Raw genomic sequence first — 22,883 nt, 5'->3', positions numbered from 1 at the left:
ATATTCAAAATACAAACCCCATTTTTTAGTGTTTTTTAGTGTGAGATTCAGAAGACAAAAATTATCAAATTGCTACAAATGTTTCCATTATCCTCAGCTTCTGTAATCATCTTTTTTTTTTCTCTTTGTGGTACTGGGATAGAACACAGGAGCTACATCCCCAGCCCCCGCCCCCTTTTTTTTTTTTACTTTTTAATTTTGAGACAGAGTCTCACTGAGCCACTAAGTTGCCCAGGCTAGGTTCAAACTTGCATTGCTCCTGCCTCAGTTTTGTGTAATCATTTCTTTACATACCAGCAACAGCTTTCCTTGCTTACTGGTACCAGTTAGCAAGCCACACACAGTGAGCAGCCCTGACCTAGACCAGTCAGGGAAGGAGATGGGGGTCAGTAGTGTCAAATGCTGCCAAAGTGTTAAGTAAATGAGGTCTGGTAAGTGTCTTGTGAATGTAGCAACAAATAGGTGTCTGCAAAGAGCAGGTTCAATGGAGTGGTTGAGACAGAACCCAGACTGAGTTGGTTGAGGAGTTCCTCACTGTTCAAAGCAACTAAAAATTGTAGAAATGAAGATAAACTGAATTATGAGGCTCTTAATAGTGCTAAATATCATCCTTGTTTACATAAAACATTTAACAGAAATCTATGTTGTGGCATGAAATAAGAACAGATAGTAATGTGATAAAGCACATTCTGTAATAATGCATCAGTCTTAAATCCGGAGGTCTGGATGCTCAGTGGAGTCAGACAATCATAAAGCCGGTGGGTGACTTTGCACAAGTCATTAATTCCCTCTGACTCACAGTTTCCTATCTCTGCTAAAGGAAGGCGTTGTGCAAGATCTCATCCCCATGTTTGTGCCCAACTTTTGCATTCTCAAATTTTTCTTTTTTTTTTTCTGGTACTAGGAATAGAACTCAGAACCTTGCTTTTGCCAGGCAGGCTCAGTGCCACTGAGCTAAATCCCCAGCCCTGCATTCTCTGATTTTAATTTTAAATAAACACTGTAAATATTGATGCTCCTGAAAATGATCCAACTTATTGGAAATCAATATGATCTGTTGAATCTTTCTGTAGCACTTCAGGAGCCCACCCATTGCCTGAAAACAAGAGCCAGCAAAAACCTTCTCCACTGGTTGGTTACAGTTAGTAAAAGAAACCTGCCTCTCCCCACAATAGATTTAGGAACCAGAAACATAGAGTTAAAACTATAGCTTCAATCTGAAACATGGGAATGAAAACCCAACTGAGTCTCAGAAATGTCAGAAGTTTTGAGAATTCAGCTTCAGAGCCATGAGAGGTGGCCTGTGATCGGCCCAGGTTTCTAAAGCTTGATTAGATTGACTTGTTAGAAAGCCTTGTGTCCTCTGCCCTAGGGAAAAAGTGTAGAAACCTTGGGCTCTGTGTCCTTCTGCTGGAAGCCAGGTCATTTATGGGAAGCTGGGGCTGGAAAAGACCAAGTTCAAAGCCAAAGTTTGTTTTGAAAATTTGTCCATCCAGGTTCTTAGTGTTAACACTCTAATGTTCATGAAAATAGTGTTAAGCTCACAATCTGGCCCTGGTTAGCAAGGAGAGGAAAGAATTGTAAGGCATCTTTGCATTGCTCTGGGCTTTAAGAAAGACAAAAGAGAAGGCAGTGGAAGGTCGGGGTGGGCGGCAATGTTACAGTGGGTGGTAGCTCAAGCTGGAGGAGGCTGGGAAGTCGGAGGTGGGTAGTTTTCCCTTTTCTGCCTAAGTCCCTTTGAAGTTCCAGAGATTCAGAGATTAGCTGGCTGGATTCCTAGACCCCATCCTTGTCCTTTCTATTGCTGAGAAATTCGCCTATCGACCTGTCTCTAGAGTCTCTGATATCACAGCATCCAAATTCACTAAATTATGAAGTGTCATTGCTGATCTTTCTCGTGCCCATTATGTATCACCACTGAACATTACTCCCTTTTATAGACCTTACCATGATTGTCCGTGTGTTTCCTTTTGGGCAGAGTTAGTAGAGTCACTGCATGGTGACACACACACACACACACACACACACACACACACGCGCGCGCGCATGCACTTAATTCAAGCCCAGCACAAGAAAGCCTTTAGGTGGGCCTAGGTAAACAGTGAATCTCCACATGCTCCCTGCAGAGTGGCTCCCTAATAATCTCCAGGGTCGAAAGCAGCCTCTGCCTTCTGTGGTCCCCTTGTAGCTTCATACTGTCCCCTGCCTATTAGTAGATGGGGTAGCTGTTACCAGATCTGGCTGAAGAAGTGCCCAGCTGTTGCTCTTTCCTCTCTTCAGTTTTCAGTCCCCATCATGTGGACTCATTATGGCTGTGATCGTTGCTGATGACATTAATGCACTGTGCCGCTTCTCCATCGCATGTGCCATCTGCTCCCATCAGCCCTGTGGGGTAAGTGGTAGGTAATTGTTTCCCATCGGTAGTCCATTTTCTCAGATAAAGGATGTGAGATTCAAAAATAAACATCCACTCTGAGTCATTGCGACAAGGCTAGTGTAGATCTAGGGGCAGCCACCCCATCTACTGCTGGTAGTAGGTGAGGCTGCTTTCCCCATAATTCAAGTCGAAGGGCAATTTGATTCATTAACAATGACTCTGGGGGAGGAAGAGGTTCAGGGAGAGAGCAGAGACAAAAAATCCTGAGAGTTAGTATAAACCAGCAGGGTCAATGCAAAAGAAATGGGGAGAGATGGAGAGAGAAATTGGTGATTCATCAGCAAAGCCTTATGAGTGGATGGAAATGAAAAATAAGAGCCCAGGTACTTTCGGCGGTGGGAAAAGACCTTGGGCTGCACAAGCTCAGCTTTCTTGTTAGCTGTGGCCACGGCTGACTCACCAAGGCTTTCAGGTTCCAGACCAGAATTGAAATTGGGCCTGCAGGGGAAGGTAGAGGGGCTCAGAAGGCAGCTAGAGGAGAGGGCAGGATGGGGGACTTGCCAAAGAGGAACAGAAAGCCCAGCTCACAGAAATTACCATGGGGCAGAAACATGATTTAGTTACATCTTCCCAGACTCCCAGGATGACCGATAGGGTTTGTTTTTTTTTAAGGAAATTGCATCCTGTGGTTCACTTTTAACCTGTTTTCCCTTACGCATTGCCATGGCGTCCTCAGCTTGACCTTCACCTCCCCTCAAAGCTCATCTCCACATACATCGATCATTTATTCAATAAATATTTATTGTGGTCCTGCTGGATGCCAGGCGCCATGCTCACTGGGCTGTTGCTGTTGACCTCTGCTGCTGGAAGTGCCCAGATCTACCATCTGCTAGCCTTGCTTGTGCAAACCTGTAAGTGCTCTGGAGTTCTATTTCCTCCTCTCTGCAACAGGATAGTTTCCTAAAAGTATCAAGGGAATCAAATGTGCGCTGAGCTCAGGCCAGGGGCATAAAGGCCCTCAGGACACAGAGGGCTGACATGACCAGCTTCCCTCCTGTGACACCCACACCGGGACCTTCTTCCACACATCTCCTTCCTCCTCCAGCTCCTCGAAGGCCTCCTTGAGCAGCCCTGACCTGCTGCCTACATCTGCTGGCTCAGGCTCTGATTTCATTCCTCCTGTGTCCACCTGCTTGTTCCCACTTGCATGACTGCCTTGTCCCACCTTGGACAGGGTGGAGGGCATCTTTCTTCCCAGGGCCTCTCCCTGGCAGCTGAGCTTGTGTGCAGAGACAAGGGAATGTTGTGGCCCAGCTGCCTTTCTGCCAATGCAGTGCTGTTCCAGTCAGGAGCAGGAGATTCTCTAACACCAGGCTTGCTCCAATAGCAGCCAAGCCCACTAATTGATTCATGTTATTTTATTTTCTATACTGGTGGTTAGGGCCCCTAGCAATTTGATGCAGATTTATGAACCTTATGTAAGTGAGGGCATCCCTATGCTAATCGCACACAAAATGTAAGCTTTGTGGGTACCTCCCCCATTCAACTGTGCCCTGACCCTTTCTCGTCCCTTAAATGGTTTCCTAACCCCCTATCCCCACATGTACCTGAGATCAGCCATCTCCTCTCCTCTGCACCTCCCATCTGCAGGTCATGAAGTGGTCACTTTGGAATGTGTGAGGGACAAGGACAGCCTCTTTGCAAGAGTTTGTCCCTGCCTGATATCCCAGGAAACCACAGGTAGCCTTGGGGCTCATCCCATCCAGCTAGTTTTTATTTTAAGTCTTTTAAATCCTATCCAGCTTTTTCTTCCAATCCTCACAAGAGTGGTGAGACCAGCCCAGGGAAGCCTGAATCCTGCCAGAGGCTCACACATCCGGCTTGGCAGGGTTCCTTTAGGTAGGGTCAGGGCTGCATGTGGTCTTTCCACCTCCAGGGGACTCAGACTCCAACCTCAGGCCTATTCTTTGTTCCAGTTCACTGGCAACTAATCCTCAGAAAGGTGCTGTCTTAAGTGGGGTTCCCTAGAAGGAGAGCCCAAGGCAGGAAGCCAGTGAGGTGCTCTGGAGTGTGTGGGTTCCACATAGTGCCCCACTTCAGGGCAAGTGGGTGAATTTTTGCACTACCTCCCATTTATAGTCATCATCTGCCAGTAGTCCCAGAGGGCAAAGGTGGTAATCGCCTGAGTGTTTTTGGCTAAGACCTCTGCCAATACTCAGCATCTGGGGGGCAGCCCAGGTAGGTTACTAGCTGCACACCCTATGACTTATTTCTTTGTTTAATTTAATTTAACATCCCTGTAAAACAGACATTTACATTGCAGCATCTCCATTTTATACCTGTGCTTTCTAATGCTCAAGGCTGATTGCCACCAGGTTGGTGACCCAGAACGGACAGTATGTGGCTTTGATCCCGGTCTCCCTGACTCCTGCTGGCCTGTCCAGGTGGGCAGTGGACTAGGACTTTTGTCTCCAGCTACTTCCATGTCCGAGGATGCGATGTGTTGCTTTAGAACTTTCTTACACAGCCCGCGTTTCTCTGCAGCCTCCTTCGCTCATTCTCCCTTTGCCATGTCTTCTTTTTATAAAATTCCTGTGTGTGTGTGTGGCGTGCGGGTGGAGTGTGGCGGTGGAGTCAAAGCTTTCCCATCGTCTCTGCCTGCCTTCTTCCTTTGGGCCCCTTCCTTGCCCCTCCCTCCTCCCTCCTTTCTTTCCTTCCCTTTTAGCCTCTTTCCCCTCCTTCATTTTCCTTCCTTGGTCTCCCCTTCCTCTCCCTTCCACTTTCCCTCACCTTACCTTTCTACCGCCATTCACTATCTCCCTTCTCCCTCCTCTTCTTCCTCCTCCTCTTTCTCTCTCTTCCACTCCTCCTATCCTTTTCTTCCCACTCACTTCTTTCCTTTCTCTTTCTTTTCCGCAACTCCTTTCTCCCATCCCACTTTCCTGTCCTGCTCTCTTTCCTCTTGGCCCTTTCTTGCTCCCTTTTCTCCTCCTTTTTCTTCCTCCCCCTCCATTTCCATCGCCATTGCCTTCCTTCTCCCTTCTTTGCTTCAGCTTCCTATTCCCACCCCTCTTTCCCACTCACTTCATCTCCTCCCCCTCCAGCCCTGCCTCCTGGAGGACTGTCCCCCTCACCCCAGACGCGCCGAGGTCTGTTCCTAGCAACCCAGGGCGGATTAGAGAGGGGCATGTCGCCACAGAGCACCCCCCCCACCCCGCGCTCCCGCTCCCGCCGCCCACGCCTTTGGAGAAGGCTGTTTGTCCTCTACGGGCGCTGGGGTTTCCGGACAGCGTGTCCAGTGCACGTCCCCACCCGCTGAAGGACTGGGGACAGGAAGAAAGGCCCGGGTGGCCAAGAGTGTGCTTGGTGCCCTGGGGCCGCAGGGGCTTGTGGGGCTCTGGCGGGAGGGAGCTGAGGGCGGTACCCGGATCCGCCTCGGAGTGGCAGTCTCGCTCGGGGCAGGACGAAGAAGGGGAGTGGGTGAGAGAGGATCCGTGGGAACAGCCTGTCGCCAAGGCAGCACAGTCACAGAATGGCTAGAGCGTGAAGGCTCTGCTCGCCAGCGCTCCTGGTGGAAGAGTGAACCGCGGTGCTGGGCGCTCATTCTCACCGCCTGCCTGCTCCCCCTCTGTCCCATCCGCCTGGCCACCAAACCTCCTAGCCCAGTGCCCCTCCCAGCGGCCCCTCTGCTTCCCTTCTGCCCTTCTGGATGGGTCCTCTTAATTACTGAGCCCCAACTTCCCTTCCTGATTTCTTCTCTCGTTTGGAAACCTACTCCCCTCTTTTGAATTTTATTCCCTGGTTCCCTCAGTGAAACTTGTCCACTCAAAAAGTCCACTATTTATCTCTGATTAGAGCTTGTATATCTGAAGCTGTCACAGTTTTAAGAATTTCTTTCCTGTGAATTAGCTCATGTTATTGTATGAATATCCACTGTAGAAGTCAAAGTAGCCATTAAGCCCATTTTACAGATGAGAAAAATGAGGTTCTGAGGGGATCAGTGTTCTTTCTGACACATGGTCTCTCCAGACTGTCACATAAGGATGTTCAGATTGTGCACTACATAAGAGCTCTGCCTCTAGAGGGGGAACTGTTCAAATGGGAGGTACATGCTCACACAGGAGCATGACTGAGCATGTATGAAGATATTGGGCCTCCGGGGCAAATCCAGAAGCAGTGAAAGAGATGCACATTCGTTCCCTACAGAAATCCACAGGGCTTCTACACCCTCATAAGAACGTGCACAAGACATCAGCAGAGACATGAGAAGCACATGCGCTTTTCTGCCTGCCTTCCTGCATGACTGGGTTTCCTCAACCTTACTCCTGTGCCTTCGCCATGACATCAGGACAAAGGTAGCCACTGGAGAAGAGAGTTGGCTCAGTTGTTCCACCTGTCACAGTTGAAGCTGTCAGATATCGGAGAGCTCAGCCCAAATCACCAAAGCCTCTTAGCTGCTCTGCAGCTGTAGCTCATGGGTCCAAGAGCAAGCCTAGTCCAGTCCAGCTCAGATCAGTAGAACCACACAAGCTACTATGCTTGGGGGTGTTTGTTACACAGTGATAGCTGCCCAATGCATGGAAAAACAGACTTTTGCTAGAAGAAGCAGAAGGATTAGATATCTTACCTTGAACAATAGCTCAGCAGAGTAGGGGCCTAAAGTGCAGATTCAATGTGTGCTTTTCAACTTGCAGAGTTCTGTCACGAGCATTTCTGATTTTCATAAAACATCCCTAAGGAGGAAAAGAAGCAGCTATTTTATTCCCATTCATTGGGTGAGAAAATTGAGTCTCAGGCAAGTTTCATGACTGGCTGGAGGACCAGTAGGAAGTTATAGATGGAGTCAGGAAAACAGCCAAGCCAATCGACTCTAGCTCAATGCTTTTGACAATGCTCTGTGTAGGGTTTGTGGAAACAGGCTCAAGGGAGAACTGCTGCAGCTGGGCCCAGGGCGGTGGAGCAGAGACAAGAAAGGAGGTGGGCCTGAAATGAGGAGTCTAACCTCCTGAAGAAACAAGAGGAGAGCAACAACTCTGCAAGGAGGAGACAGTTAGACCTGCGAGCTCCCTGGGACTTATTCTTAGGCTGGCCCAACTTCCCTGGGCGCCCCTTGTAGGAGGCTGCCACTCACCACCAGATCACAGATAATCCACCTTCCTGAGAATTTTTCTTTATTCAGGATAAACTAGCCAAGGAGTAGCATTATAATCAGTTTAAATGTTATTACAGTAGCATTTACTGTGGGTCTGGCATTGTGCTGAGTTCCCCCATTTTACGGATGAGCAAACCAAGCACCTTGAAATTAAGTCACACAGCTGGCAAGCTGCAAGGCCAGGATTCAAGTGTAGGAGGTCTGCTTTCAGACTCTGGGCCCTCAGCCACCACGCTGACAGTGACCACTCTGCACTGAGTGCTCTGCTCTTCAGGATACTCCAAGACACTCAAAGAACGGGGGGAAGATAGATTGGGACCACTTTCGCAGGACAGCAGCCATGGCGGCAGCCCCACGTCTCTGAGGCAGGTAGCCACAAAGGTAGACTTTGTTTTTCTACCTTTGTCCTGCACCAGTGGGCCATGTACCTACAAGTTCCTGGATTTCTGGTCCTTCCTGATGATTCTGGCCATATCTTGAGCCTACTTTTACAGGAGCAGGAAGAAAAATGTGTCTTCTCTCCCTGACACTTGTCCTGGGAGTCGCTCCCTCACACACAGTGTTGACCTCATTTACCGTCCTGTCCAGCCCTTCTATCCCTGTGGGTGACAGTGTAACCTACAACCAGTATCATTCTGTGTCCTGTCTCCTCCATGACTGAACAACTAGAGAGTCATAAGAGGCATGACTTTGCTGTAAAGGAAGGTAATGTCCTTTGTAGTTCCCTGTGAACAGGGCCAAGAACTGACACTTTCCAAACTCCTGTCTTAGTTAGGCACCAGTGACAATAGCAGCCATTTGTTGAGGCCGTCCTTCACTCCAGACTCTCCGACAAGTTTGCTCATCTTCCTAGGATCTGTGAAAGACAAATATGATTCTCACCTTAGAAGCAGGAAAACTGAAACTTGGAGATGTTGGTGACCTCCAGGCTCAAGGTCACGCAGGTCAATGTGACCCTCAAACTTGTATTTTCCCTACCTTGTGTCTTCCTGCCGGGACTCCCAGAGGGCTCATAGTGTCTGTTTCCCTCATTACCATCTCCCACTCCACTTCCCTGACCCTGAGCAGAGACACTAGGTTCTCAAAGCCCCTTCCATTGTGCCTCATCTTCTCCTGCTTCCTTTCCTTCCCTGCTTTTCCAAACCCTCCAGCTCCACTTCACCTGCCACAAGCCCAGCTAAAGTCCCCAGGGGGAGCCATTGAGGTGCAGAGGGAATGGACTTATTCTCCCAGTCCTGTCCCAGATGACATTGCCATGGCGATAACAGAAGCAAAATCAAAGAGCTGAGAACATGGTAAGAATGCATGAGTGTGTGTGTGTGTGTGTGTGTGTGTGTGTGGACAAGCATGAACATGTGAATGACTGTACGTGTGCCCATGAGTGAGCCTGTGTGTGCACGAGTGTCACAGGTGAGTACATGTGCATGTTCGAGTGGGTGAGGAATGTGCATGGCGTGTGTGAGTGTGCCTTGCACTCCTGTGACAGGGCCAGAGGACATTTCAGTCACGTCTGTCTTCCTTTAAGCTCCTTTGCCCAGACACTCCATTGCAGTGGTGGTGCAGCCAGCAGAAGGCTGGAGCCAGAGTTGGGTGGCTGAGGGGTGTGCCCGCTCCAGCTCCACGGCCCTTCTTCCCTTCCTACTTCGGCCCTCAGAGATGAGCAGTGAGGTGCTGGGTCATCTTCACAATGGAGGTACATTTTGTCCACTTGGAGGATCAATAAGGGGCCAGGCTGAAAAGGAAAGCAAAAGAGAGCCGCTTCAGGCAGAAACCCACTTCAGTTCTTGAGCCAGAGGGATAGGGAAGATGTTTTGACCCAGGAGTCATGAAGATTGGCAGACTTCCCCACTACCCTCATCCCAGGGTGACCCTACGTTACTGAACTTTCAGGGCAAATGCCTCGGCTCCACAGATCCCAACAGACCAGGCTCTGCCAATGGTCCCAAAACACTGATCAAGGAGCCCACAGTGGTGAAAGGCAGGAAAGAAGCTTTAATTAGCCTGGCCATGCTGAGAAGCACACATGAAGACATTCCAGACCTGTAGCCCAGAGGCTGACAAGAACTTTGAGGTTTAGAGTTGGGAGGTTACATAGCTGGGGGTTGCATAGCTGGCAATGAAGGTGATCCTGGTTAAGCTTTCTGGGCTGGTTGATGAGTATCTCAGAACTGGTGCTGCAGCATGGTTCTGGAGAGACCATATGGTTGAAGAGGGTTTCTGTTTACCATGTGGTGTCAGCTCCTGCTTGGGTGCAGGGGGGTGGCCTCATGGTGGGGTGGTCTGTAAGGCTCTGCTTCTCTGGAATCAGGACAGTGACTGGAAGACTTAGAGGCATAGTTCCAGAGGTCTGAAGCAGGACATGGTAAAAGCTGTCAACTGGATGCCCCTGAAAATCTTGCCTCTGTCTTGAAGGGGGATAAGCTTTGTTAGGTAAATTTAGAGCATATTAGTATTAGTATTTCCAGTTTTTAGATAGTGATTAATGCTTATGTGCAGAGCTGCACAGGGATCTGACCCAGGGTTTTAAGGCATTAATCAGAGATGCTAAACCTTATTCTGCTTTTAGTTACCCATCCAGCATCTGAAAGCCAAGCTTCTAAGCTCCTGTTATATAAGTACTGGCTCCCAAAGGGCTGGGGAATCCTCTCCAAGTGGTCCGGCCCCCTACTGCCACCCCCGTTCCTGCTGATCGGGTTGCACCAGGTATTGGATCCCTCCTGGGCCTGGGCCACAGGCTGCATTCTCCTTATGAGGACCACCATCTGCAATGCAGGGCTAAGGCTCCTTCTCCTGCTGAAGTGCTGAGAAATCAGGTGTAGGGCACATCTCATTGCCAGCATACTTGTGTGCTAAGACCAGGGAGTTTCTGATAGGTAACCACCAGCAACAGGCCAAACGACCCTCTCCGACACAGAGGTTTGGGTTTGGCAGACACACGCTTCCTGAAGGCATAGACAGGCATGCATCTCCAGCTCCTCATCAGTTATTAGGGGAGATGCAATAAGACAACTGAGTAGCCTCCACGGGTCCCGCTGCCAGGAAAGAATAAAGCCAGGCACATCTGTGTTTGAGATTTCTGCTCACTCCCTTGGAGTTTCTGTAAGCCAGGAGTGCTTCCTAGAGCTTAGTCTCCAACTCTGACCTGTGCAGACAGGCTTCATTAAAGGGCAGTTTAAGGCCACTGCTCATAGTTTTCTATTTGGGAGCACCTCTTCAGTCCTCATTTACAGAGAGGGTGAGGGATGGAGTCTCCAAGGACAGTGCTCCCTGTATTCCACCCGCTCATCCTGGACAGGGCTGAGCACCTCAAAGAAGGCTGACTTGGTCTCCCTGGGCCCCTTATGATTCCAGTTTCTGAGAGGGTTTAAAATAAAATTCAAATGAGCTTGAGATAATACAGAGGGGAACCAGGCTGCTTCTTGTCCCCGCTTAATCTGCAGGGACTTTGCAACCTTATAGGGACATCTATGTGCTGCGGAGGTCTTCAGAAAGCTTCTGAAACAGACTTCTCTCTGCTATGTGCTATGTGCACAGGGATCCCCTGGGTGTGACACACAGCCCCCTCCCCGGGCCATGATGTCAGGAATTAAACTCATCGTGCTGGGAAAGGGAAAGTGTTTCTTCATCCCCATTTCTTTTGCCTGAGAATACTGTTTTGATTCTGTCCAGAACTCACAGAACTTCACTGGTCATGACTACAAACCTCACCCTTCTGATCTTCAGTGCGAAACACTTCCTGTGTGCCAGGCCAGGCTGGGCAGCCAGGTGTGCTGACCTCCTCGCAGAACTCTGGCTTCCTTCCGGTCTGCGAGACTTCCGCAAGGCGCCATTTCCATATTCTCTGGTAATAACTAATTAGCGATTATAAAGCTCTTTGAAATATGAAGTGCTGCATGATAATATCTGTAATGAGCCTGATTCTTTCCCTCTTGCATGAGGGAGGGGGAGTAGGTTTTACACCCATTAAGGGGGTGTTGAGTGGGAAAGCAGCTTCCTTTCCTTGACCTGCATCGCTTCCTGGTCTCTGAGTGGCCCTAGGGAAGGGGCTTAAGTCTCTGCAACTAGGCTGGGAAAGCAGCCCACTGGTAAAGCAGCACTGTTATGCCTGCCCTCCTCTAATCTTCTAGCGGATCCCCCATCAGCTGCTTATCAGCTGCGGCTCTACCCGCCCCTGGGTGGGGAAAGGGGGTGAGAATGATGGATGGAAAGGGGAGAAGAGAAAGGTGGAGTTAGGTTGAGGAGAACGAGTTGGGCTCATGGTATCCTTAATGTGATTTAGAATTTCATATTAATATATCACCTTGGAAAAAAATTAATGAGAAACGTGAAGAAAATAGGATAATGAATATGATAATATATGAGGAGTGCTTTGGGCTTCTTGGAACAAAGGTGCAAAGAATTATTGCTGTGATTTTCTCACGGTGCATATATATTTTTATTAAACTCTAAAAAAAAAAAAAATGCCAGTAGATTCACTTCTTTGCAAGGTATTAACGCCCCGCAGAGGAATCATTCTTCAATTAGTTCTCAGAGCTTCAGCCTACCTCTTGGCTGTTTTCTTGTGGCTTTTCTGGAGACTTCCAGCTTAAGGGACACGGAGAGTAGATTAGAATAGTCAGTGGGTTTGCCAAGAATATCTGCAGCACGCGTGCCTGAGGCGGTGCCTTGCTAGGCAAGTGGGGCTCAGAAGGATGGCAGGGGTGGGAGGGGTTGTCTAATACAAACCAGAACTAGAAATCGGGGTCTGGATGGACAAAAACTTGGGGTAGCCCTGAGGCAAAGAGCAACTTCAGTCTACCAGCTTTTTTTCCTTTACCCAAGGTGCCACTCAAGCCAGACATCTTTTGATAATTTAAATATAATTAAATGCAAGTTCCCAGGTAGAAGGGAATTTTGTGAGGCATCTTGCTAAGGAACCGAAGAGACTAGAAGTGAGAGGACAATGACAGTCTCAGTCTATGTGTCACTTCTCTGTACAAATGCTCGTCGACTTACAGTGGGGTTACATCCTAACAAACTCATCACTGTAAGTTGAAGATGTCGTAAAATGCATTTACTGCACCTAACCTACTGCATATCCCCGCTTGGCAGCACAGTAAGTACACTGTAATTGCGTTCCCCTCATGATCGTGGGGTCACTGCCCGGCATCACCAGAGAGATCATATCACATAGCTGTAGTCCAGGAAGAGGTCAAAATTCAAAGTATGCTTTCTTCTAAATGTGTACCACTTGGGAATGCATATCCCCAAGCCCCACCCCAGACCCACTGAACTGGATACTCTGTGGAGAAAAGGGGTTGAAGAGGAGTTTAGCATGCAGGATACTTATTAGGTAGTACCCTTCAGATCAGTGCCTAGAGAAGAAGAAGGTGGGTGGTGGTGAGAAGTCCAGCTATGATATAAGCCTGGGGACAACCTCAGCTGACCCCATGGGGAGCTGTGGCATTTGGATGGCCCATCAGAGTTGCAATGAGTTGAGCCAGGATGCCCAGACCTTTACACCACTCCTCAGTCATTAGTCACTGGGTGCGGAATGGCCGGGGGTGTGACCTTGGCATAGTACTCTGGGAAGCTGAGACCTACCCTGAAGAGGCTGAGATCTGAGGGCTCTCTAATGACAGTGACCAGTGAGTCTTTCTCTGAATGAAAGGGGATCTGGCCGGCACAGTGGGTAGTAGTGGCCACTACCTTGGACTGTATAATTTTAGTTGCTTCAGGTAAACAGGAAGCCAGAGTGAACTCCCAACTTCATCCCCATGCCCCACCAGGACCCAAGCCCCTTACTTCTGTCTGCTACCTTAATTGTAAAGAATGATGCCTTTAGGGCCAGGGATTTAGCTCAGTGGTGCCAGTGGCAGCACTCTGATCACTCTGATCGGCTGTCCAGATCTTCAGGTTAGCCTAGGCTTTGGACATATGAAAGAGAAAACCTTCAGATGATCTCAGCTCCATCCTTCCAGTCTTTCCAGATGAAGTTCTAGACATTTTGAAGCAGAGACAAGCCAACCCCACTGTGTCCTAGCCTAATTCCTGATCCACAGGACTGTTAGTACAAAAATATGGTTGTTTTCCATTAGTAAGTTTGGGGACAGTTTCTTACACAATAGTAATCAGAAAACATGGCCAAACTTCAAATCCATGAGGTAGCAAAGTAAATTCTGCCTACTCTCAGGTTAAAAAAAGCCAAACAAAATACTTCAAATTCTCATGACAAAAGCATAAGTACATAATTCTAGTACAATCCCTGAAGGACCAAGAGCAACAGCACAAGCTACCATACAGTCATTTGTGTTGAGGATTTCACTAAGGCTCAGAGAAGTTTCCTGCTTTGTCCCTGATCATACCGCACCCAGGGGTCAAAGCTTCAGAATCAACCCTGGTGGCCATTCAGGACTGTCCATATCTGCGGATTTGCCAGACCCTGAGCTGGGACTGGATGAGTGAACTTAACCTAAGAATGACTTTCTCAGTGAAAAAGGAACCCAGCAAATGTAGACCATGAGTGATTTCGTTAGCCTTTAAGAGCCCCGGGCTGGTACCTGCTGTAAATGGTTGCATAGTATTGGTATTTATTGGACTTTAGCATCCTATGAGTCTGTTATGTGGCTGCACACCCATGATGTGTCACCATTTTTTTAAAGATTACAAATGTAACATGCAAAAATCATATTTGTTACATTTATACATATTTATATCACACATTTGCAGTATATAGAGACTCTCAGAATATATATTATTTATAAGCAGTGTTGTGGCTCAGGTTTGTTAGAAAGGCTCAGAGTGAGCGTGTATTTTTAAAGTGCTCCAGGGTCCTCTGGGATAAGGGCAGCTATGTAAGTGTAAGTCATTATCATTAAACTAAAATGCCTTCCTCCGATTACTGACAGCACCGAAGAGGTTCTCCCGCCTTCCCAGTGCAGGGCCTGGTAATGCTGGATAATATAAAGATAATATTACTGTAATAAGTGCTTTGCAGCATTTATGCCTTTATTAGCAGCAGCCATATTGTAAGAAAGGGAGAGGACCTCAAAAGTGCTGAGTGGTTGATGCTGAGGACAGAACACTTAGGAGCAGAATCCTAGGTCCACATTCAGTGAGGGGGTAGTGCAGCATGCCACCAAATTCTCATGCCTCATCCCGTCCTGCAGGACCTACTCTCAATTTCAGTTTACCCCCAGGAATGCTGTAGAGTCCAGATGGGTCTTACGTTGGATTGGGTTGCAATGGACACAGGGATGCTCCACTGCATTTAAAGTGACCATCTGATCCCAGACCCTAGAGGCCCCAAATTCCCCTCAAAGATGCTCACGTTGATTGCTGTGTATCTGAGAGGACTAGGAAATGTTGGGTTTCCTTCTACAATGAAATTAATCTCCATGGCTGAGCAGTATCACTGGTTTCCCCCTTGTAAGTGACAGACCATAAAAATAAGAAGGTACTGCTGAAGAGTTCTTATATTTTACAATGAACTCTTTTCCCCTTAAAGTTGCACGGGGCTGTTCAGTGTCTACATGTGTATGACTCTTCCTCTACAGGCTACATCTACCCTTCTGCCACATATTTACAATAGGGAGGCCCTCAAAAGAAATGTGTTTGTGATTGCTTGTGTATCTCAGGACACTGAGAAATCTAGGAGAAGTAAATCTACATCCACTATCTCATTTGCTCCTTCTAACAGCTCTGTGAACCTACTGTTATTCCATCAACCCTATTTTTTAGATGTAGAAACTGAGGTTCAAAAGTTTTGAGTGAGTAGACCAAGACAAGTGTCAGGAGGATCAGAATTAGAATGCAGGCCTTTGACCTGAAAAAAATGACCAAGAGAGGATTAGTACAGCAGAAAGGGATCTACCTTCCATGACTTTGCCTTAGAGGAGACAAAATCAGAATGGAAAAGATCATTACGCTGGTTACCTGGTTGTACGACAAACCACTTAAAACGTAATGTGATGACACAGTAGCAATCATTTCATCATTAGCTCTCAGGGTTCTGTGGAGAGTGGGCTCTGAGGTCTCTCACACAGTTGCAGTTGGAAGGCTGGACATGGGAACATCTCTAGAGCCTCTTCTTTCACATGCCTGGTGGTTGGGCTGGGAAGACAAACAGCTGGGGTTGCCACCGCTGCACTCCTGGGCTGATCTCTCCACACAGTCCTTCCAGCGGTGTGCTTCAGCTGGGAGACAGCTAGATTTCTTACATCCTAGCTCAAGGATCCCAAGGTGAGTGGCCCCTGAGAGGGAGCCAGGTGAAAGCTATATTGCCTTTTTTCTAGCCTGGGAAATCACACAGTAGGGAGGCCCTATTTTTTTATTACTTTTGTAATTGTTTATTGGAAGTGAATCAGGACAGACAGCTCATATTGAAAGGGGGAGTGGATTAGGCTCTGCTTTTTCATATTTTAAAACCAGCACAACTCTGTCCGGACCGCTCCTCATTTGAGGCTCCTTTCGTGATCAGACCAGGACATAGCCAGGACTTCACCCTCCTCCAGCTTTTCCTCTCACCTGCCTCCTGCAATTGGCCACACCCCCAGCCACCCTAGCACGACCTGTGAGGTGACTGGGCACTGGCTGATGGCCCCATGCTCATGCACTGTGATGACAAAAGGCTGTGGCTAGGCAGGGATTGAGGTGTCATGTGTCCTGGTTAAGGAGCCAACAGCAACTCTTAATCAAAAGTCCTAGTAAGAGTGCCACAGTGGGAGACGCTCTCAGGGTGGCAGCCCCAGCAACAGCCCCTGGGCTGGAGCTGTTGAGAAGGTGTGTTTGCCTTTTGGCTGAGACACTTTAAAACCCCACAGTCTCGGTTTCATTTTGAACCTGGCAGATAAAAGGCGGACTTTGACTGAGAATATTAACGTTCTGGCTCCTGCCCAAGAAAGCTGAACAGATGAGGAAATAATATAAAATAAAAGGCGTCTGCAAACACTGATTGTCGGCTGCTTTCCATAAAATACTCCCACTGTTATGTGTAACACTGGCTGAGTCTTCCGTTTCTGGGCCCCCTCCTTCTTTTTTGCTCTTGGTGCTGAAGGCACTGCCTTCTCTTACTTAGCGGAAAAGGCAGAGAGGAGAGCGCAAGTGCTAAAAACAGCCCCCAGCTCCTCTCTGAGAGTTGCCAAGCAGGTGCACCCACAGGCTAAAGCTTCTCAGGCTCCCTGAGGAGAGCAGAGGAGACACCCGTGCCAGGAGCAGGAGAACACGGCCTCCCAGCCCTCCCTGGTGCCTGCTCGCTGCGACCTTCGGGCACCAGGGGAGCAATGGCTGCTAGGAAGGTGCTTCTAGCTGTGAGACTTCCTCCAGGCAGCACCGAGGAGCACCTGTAGCCACTCAGAGACCCTCCTTTGAGTGTCCCCTCTAGGAAGGAGAGAGGACAGGTGCTGGGAAAGAGCCTCAGGAAGTGGTTCTCCACTCCTTGCTCTACAGCCACTGTCTAGTAGCTGCCTCTTCAGGGTGACTCTTAGTCAGCTCTGGACTGGGTGGCTGAAACAACTGAATGCCATTGCTTGTAGTTCTGTAGGCTAGAAGTCCAAGATCAGAGTGCCAGAAGATTGGTTCTTTCGAAAGGCCTTCAGCGAAGCATGTATTCCAGGCCTTCGCATGGAGACGGCTGTCTTGCCCCTGTGTCCTCACATCGCACTTCCTCTGTGAGTGCCTGTATCCCAACTTTTTCTCCTAAGGGCAAGTATCATTTTGGACTAGAGCCCAACCTAAAGCCCCACTTTAAGTTGATTAACTCTCTACAGACCCTGTCTCCAAGTACAGTGATTCTGAGATACTGAAGGTCAGAATGTTAACATATGAATTTTGGGGAAGACACAATTGAGCCCACAACAACTCAATAGCCCCCAACATAGAAGTGACAGTAAGTGATTGTTTTTCAGCTACATTCACAGGAGCAGCCTGCAGGGGTTGGTCAAAATATACAGTGAATGTTTAAATTTTTAAAAATTATTATAGTGAAAGACACACTGCCATTAACCCCTCTAAAATTCTCCCCTTCACTTTGAACACACTTATCCCATCATTCTTGTCACTTTCTGAAGCAGTTCTGGAAGTCCTCTTTCATGAGTGTCTTTAGGTGTTGTGGTCAAAAATATGGTAAATGATGCTGTTGAGTGCCATCCAATGGAAAAGCAGCCTGGTAAAACAATTACAGTGTGTCCTCTTTCACTTTACTCACCACATCTGACACCATGTGACTTCTGGCTCTTCCCCAAAGCTAAAATGGCCAAGAAAGGCAAACATTTTAAATCTATTTAAGACATCAAGGGGGCTATAACAGTGCAACTAAAGATACTCATAAAAGAGAACTTCCAGAACTGCTTCAGAAAGTGGCAAGAAGGGTGGGGATAGTGTGTTTGAACTGAGGGGAAGTATTTTGAGAGGGACTCATGGCAAATGTGTCTTTTATTATAATAATTAAAAAAATTTAAAAGTATAATAATAATTTAAACGTATAATAATTTTTAAAAAATTAAACATTCACCATATTTTTGATCACAGATGAGCACCTCACACTGTTGGGCCCCCTTGGCTTTGCCTGTCATTGTGCCTAGCTGGCTCTGTCATTTGTTCTCCTTCACTGTTTCACTCAGTGGAAGCTCAGAGTCTGCAGGGACAGGCAGGCAGGCAAGCAAAGAACAGACTGGAAGACATGAACTCCCTGCATCACTACCCCTGCCAATTTGTTTCCTGAGGAAAGGCCTTGGGCTTTCTAGAAAAATAATATTGCTAATGAAAACAAGAATTGGAAGGTGGCCTTCCGTCCAGGGCACCTCCAATGCATGGTTGGGGCAACACAGAAACTGCAACCCTATAACCAACTGTAGCTGGAATACAGGACACATAGTCATAGTTCTCTACATTTAATTTTCTTATCTCTAGAAGGAAGCAAAGGACTTCTATCCATCTGCGATCTGAAACCCCACGGAATGGTCCAGTCCACCAAAGTCTGGTCCTGTGTTATTGGTTGCACCCATGAAGTCAAGCCATTCCGCAGGTCAGCTTAAGGGAGCTACTTCTTCCCCTAACCTCAGAGCGAATGTCAGAGGTTCCCAGGAAGTGAAAGAGAGCCAAATGGGGCCAGTGCTCACTCCTTGCAACTGCATCCAGAATCAGTTGCCCATACAACTGAATTTATTTCTAGATGCTTTATTTTATTCCACTGTTCTGTGTCTACCCTTGTGCCAAAACAATGCAATCTCAAGTATGGTGGCTACACAGGAAGTTGTAAAATCAAGTACGGTGATTTGTTTATTATTCATTATTTAAAAATTTTTTCTAGCTATTCTAGTTCTTTTGTCTTTTCATGTAAATTTTAGAATCATCTTATTTATATGTACAAAAATTCTATTGGGATTACATTAAATCTATAAATCATTTTGGTAATAATTTACTTTACTATGTGACATTTCAACAATCTATGACCATGGTGTAATAAACCACTTTTTCTCCAGTTTTTAAAGTCTTCTTTGATTTCTGTCATCACTGTTTTATAGTTTTAATTATATAGATCCTGTACATATTCTTTTACATGCATACCTAACTAGTTATTTCTTTTGGAACTATTATAAATTGTGCTGCTCTTTTAGTTTTGTATGAACTTATATCTACAAACTTGCTAAACATATTAATTCTAGTTTTTGTTTGATAATTTAAAAAGTTTTAATTGGTATATGTTTGCAATACATGTAGATTCCTTCGGATTTACTATGTAGACAATTGTGTGTGCAGCAACAAAACAATTTTGTTTCTTCCTTTATAATACGTATGCCTTTATTTCTTTTTCTTGCTTTATTGCACTCCCTCATTCACTAGTGTTAAATTGGAGGGGTAATTATGGTCATCCTTTCCTTATTTCTGATCATAAGGAGAAAATATTCTATTTTTTCCATTAAGTGTGACATTAACTGTGTTATTTTGTTTGGGCAGCTTTCAAGGGATTTTCTTCATCTTTAGTTTTCATCAGTTTATGATGTATGGCATGGATTTCTTTGGATTTATTCTATTTGGGATTCACTTGGCTTCTTGAATATTTAGGTTTATGTCCTTTGTCAAACTTGGGAAATGCTATAATTTTGACCTCCAAAGTTTCATGAGTTAAAGGCTTTGTCCTCAGTTTTGCACTGTTTGAATGTGGTGGAACCTTAAAGAGATGGGACATAGAGAAAGAAAGGTAGGTCACTAGGTCATTGGGTGGTATGTCCCAGAATGGAAAAATGGGGCCCTATCCCTCTTCTTCCTCTTCCTCTCTTCTTCTTCTTCTTCTCCTTCTCCTTCTCCTTCTCCTTCTCCTTCTCCTTCTCCTTCTCCTTCTCCTTCTCCTTCTCCTTCTCCTTCTCCTTCTCCTTCTCCTTCTCCTTCTCCTTCTCCTTCTCCTTCTCCTTCTTCTTCTTCTTCTTCTTCTTCTTCTTCTTCCTCTCTCTCTCTTTCTCTCTCTCTCTTGGGTTCCATGAAGTGAACAGCTTTGGTTCCATGTACCCCCCTCACTCATCATGGTCTGCTTCACCAAAGGCCCAGAGAGATGGGGCTAAAAGACCATGTGATGCAACTGCTGAAATGATGAACCAAAATAAACCTTTCTTCCTTTTAAGTTGATTGTCTCAGGTATTTTGTCACAGACTCAGAAAACTGACTAACAGGGAGTTTTCAGATACATTGCTTCAAATGGTTTTTCAGTATATTTTCTCTTCTATGAGTCTCTGAGAACATGACCATTAAAACTCATATATCCATGATACAAATACAAGATCATTTTTTCAGTCTATTATTCAGATTACACAGTTTATATTAATCTGTCTTCACATTCACAGACTTTTTCCTCATATTGGGTCCATTTCTTAAGTTTTTATTTCAGTTATTCTATTTTTCAGTTTTAAAATTTCCATTGATCATTACTTGTATCTTCTTTGTTAAAATTTGTTTTAAGAGTGTTTTTGATTCCTTGCTTGAACAATTTTTTAAACAGGGGTTTCTAGTTATTTGTCAGATAATCCCGAAAAAGCACATCATTGGTACCTGTTTGACATCTTTTCCCATGCAAGTTGAAATTTTCATGGTTCTTTCTATGAGGAGTAATTTGGGGTTGTATTGTGGTCATTTTTATGTATTACACTGTACAATTCTGGGTCTTGTTTAAATTTTATGGAAGATATTGATATTTTTGTTTTAGCAAGCACTTCATCTAGTTAGGTCCAGGCTGTAAATTATCACTCATATTCTTTGGGCTATGGTTCCTATGTCAGTTCACTTTTCAAAGCCTTTGTAGTATACTTCAGATCTGCCCTGGGTGTTAGCCATCCAATAGCCTGTCCAGGACCTAAGCAGTGATGTATTTCTTAGTTGAATTCTTAGAGTCTTTGGTATGATAATTGGGAATAAAGGCAGGTATGGGTAGGTTTAGAGTGACTGGCAATAAAGTTTTGAATTTTTTTGGTAGGGGATGGCATAATGATGCAGGAGATAGGTATGCTAGCATCTCTAGATAAAATAGAGCCACCATAAGGTGTTAGGAATCTCAGAAATTAGAAGCTATTTTTTTCTCATTGCAGGCCCAACCCAAACTTTCCCCTGAGCAGTGATACTAGTAGAGGTCTTTGGCAGCTAAATGGAAAAAGGAAATAATTAATTCTCATACAAGTACAATAAACCCATAAATCTTTCCATCTGTAGATACCAAGAGGAGATACTTAAACATCTCTCAGTCTGCCACTCCATGGTTTCTTTATTTTCTATAGGCTAGATAAACTTGAAAATAAAAATAAATTTGACCTCACTGTCAGTTATCAACATAATTACTGTCATCTGAAGATTACTTAGCATGTGTCAATCTGGCTATTTTTGTTTGCAAGGAAAAAGAAAAAAGCACAATGAGCGGATTTTAAAGAAACTGTCTTAATCATTTAAAGCTGGAAGGACCCAGGTTTCAGGTTTTGCACCTTCTGTTCTCTGACTTCAATCACCATCCTATTTAATGTTTTCATCCATGCTAATGACCTTAAATAGCACATATATACTAATGTCTCCCAAATTTTTATGTCTGGCCCAGACCTTGGCCTTTAACTCCGGAACTGTATATTCAAATCCCTGCTCAACATTTCACTTAGATATCTACTAAGTATATGAAATGCAATTAAATTGTTCCAAATTGAAGTCTTCTGCTTCTGCCCTTAAAGTACAGTCTTTCTTAATGCAGCAGCCAGTATGCTCCTTTTGAAACCTAAATTGCTGGGAGTTCTTTGGGTGCTCAGGGACCTCCACCTCACTCAGAATCAAAGCTCAAGTTTTATGGCTTCCTACAGGGACCTTCACAATGTGGCCTTCACTAGTTTCACCTTGCAATTGTTCTCCCCCTTGCTCAGCTGGTGCTGGCACATTGGCCTCTTTGCTGTTCTAATGCTCCAGCACCTTTCTGCTCCTTGGCCTATGCCCTGGCTGACATTTTTCCCTGGGCCTATCTTCCCAGTTATTGTACAGCTCACTCCATTGCCTTGAAAAGTCTTTGCTTGAATGACTTCTTTCTAATAAACCCTTCTCTGGCCACCTTATCTAAAATTGCACTCACCTTTGCTTTTCTCCACATTACTTTTTCTCCCACATTTTGTCTAACATATTACATAATTCATTCACTCATCTGAGTTCACTAATATAAGCTTCTTGAGGACAGGGGGTTTTCTGTCTTGTTTCTTGTTGAATGTCCAGGATCTGAAACAGAGTAGATGCTTGATAACTATATGTTGAAAGAACGAGCAAAAATATTTCTTGGGTTTGCTCCAATGATAGCTAGCAGAAGACAGATGTTTGAGTTGTTTGTTGAATGGTTCAAAGTGTGAGTACTGAAAAGTTCCAGAGGGGTTGCAAGAGCAGGCTCAAAGTCATTGATGGCATAGGATCTTCTCAAAGAAATCACTGGTTGAGACACCTCTATTATTGGATTCTCCTAGAACCAAGTAACAGAAATGCCAACAGCATGAGGTTCTGCACAGATTTACTCTCTCAAGGTGTTGGAAACAGGTACGGAATTAGAAACTGAGAGTTTTGTACTTGGATTGATTCACAGGTTTCAGCATTTCAACTTCCCAAGTGCTGTTGTTGCTGCTAGCTTCTGAAATATCTTGCAAACCAACACCCCAGCTCTTGCTGGTGTGTGCACGTGCACACACAGACATGCTCACATGCTTTCCGGCCCCAGGTGCTCCTCAACACAACCAGTTCCCCATCCCAGCTTGCCTCTGGAGGACTGAGATGATTGCTCAAAAAAACTTCCCGAGACAGAATTTTCCAAGCTCCCTGGTTCCCAAGGGAGTGAGGTGTGCCTGATGGTGTCCACCAGTCCCTCCTGCGTCTATCAGC

The sequence above is a fragment of the Heterocephalus glaber genome, unplaced genomic scaffold (assembly GCF_053883595.1).
Source record: "Heterocephalus glaber isolate CG9 unplaced genomic scaffold, H.glaber_assembly_v1.0 deba00001547, whole genome shotgun sequence".
NCBI classification, from domain to species: domain Eukaryota; kingdom Metazoa; phylum Chordata; class Mammalia; order Rodentia; family Bathyergidae; genus Heterocephalus; species Heterocephalus glaber.
This window is presented reverse-complemented; position numbering follows the sequence as displayed.